Raw genomic sequence first — 1,471 nt, 5'->3', positions numbered from 1 at the left:
TTTTAGGGTTTTATTAATAATTTTGTTTAAATCTTATTTTATTAGTTTTGGGTCTAGTAATATTTAGTTTGATTTGATAGAGATAAAATAGGGATCTGTAGTTATGATTTTCTGTTTATCTAGGTAGAATATTATTTTATGATAGAATAAGCGAATTTTATTTTTAAGTGAATTGATATTTTATTGTCAGTTTTAATTATTTATACTTGGCCCAAGGCCCGATTTGCACCTATTTAAAGGTTGGCAAGGTTTAATGAAAAATACCCATAATGGATTGAAGAGTAAAATTATTTGTGTGGGTTACCGTTTTTTAACAATATTGACACAATTGACTTTGTTGTTAAAAAAATTGTGGCCATGTGGGAAGTCAAGTTTCTTGTAACACACATCTGAATGTCCATTTCTTCCACAATGTGTGCAAATGCGTTTAGTATAATTTCTTGAAGCAGACAGATTTGTTATGACTACTTTTTCTGTAGTGAATACAAGTAATTTGAGCTTTACCATCATTGATCTTGACATTAATTTCAGAGTAAAAAACTATTATTCAAAACCTATATTTCTTTGTTGGTTAATATTAGAGAAGATCTTACTAATATGTAGTATATATCTCTTAGAGGAATATTTTTTTTTTAAAACAGAAATAATTTATTTTAGTTTTCTAATATTTATTTTATATTTTTTCTTACAAACTAAAAACAAAAAAAATTATTGCAAGACTGGACATACCAAGGCCAAGTGCAAACTCAAACAAAGAATCAGAATAATTGCATCTCACACTAACATTAGTGGAAAAATGCTGTTTAACGTCGGTTATTTTGGGCTTTTAACGTCACATATAGAACCGACGTCTATTCGAGGGACGTTAATTACACGTCTGTTAGGATACAACCGACGTCTACGTACACGTCGGCTGTGTACATCGCCGACGTCTACATAGACGTCGGAGATAGTTATAATAGACGTTTATATAGATGTTTGACTTGACCAGATGCGACGTCTATAGGTCCTGGAACGTTTGACAGACGTCCGTTGACGTCGGTTGTGCATTAACCGACATGTTCTGGGTGTTTTTTTTTCTAAAAATATTTTATTTTTCCAATAAAACCACACCTGAAAATTAGAATATTGACCCAGAACAATTATTTACAATAAATGTTTGTGTTTTAGCTATAATTCAATCAAAGATCAAAAATATAAAATTATAAACTTAAACTAAACCTAAGTAATGTTCAACAACAAATATAAGTCTTCCTAGTTCCAATTTTGGAGAAGATAAGTTGTTCACTCCTGCCTTAGCTGCTTTATGGTGTCTTCGGGTAAAGGAGATAAATTGTTGAAGCGCTGCACAATAAAGAAATATTCATTATGATTTGATAAATGTTGAAAGAAAATTATTGATTTGTGATGTTTTCAAAGTAAGCATGATTATTACCTCATTCCAGTTATCTGTAATGCCGGCTCGAAGGAT

This window comes from Vigna radiata, chromosome 8 (assembly GCF_000741045.1).
Source record: "Vigna radiata var. radiata cultivar VC1973A chromosome 8, Vradiata_ver6, whole genome shotgun sequence".
Lineage (NCBI taxonomy): Eukaryota > Viridiplantae > Streptophyta > Magnoliopsida > Fabales > Fabaceae > Vigna > Vigna radiata.
This window is presented reverse-complemented; position numbering follows the sequence as displayed.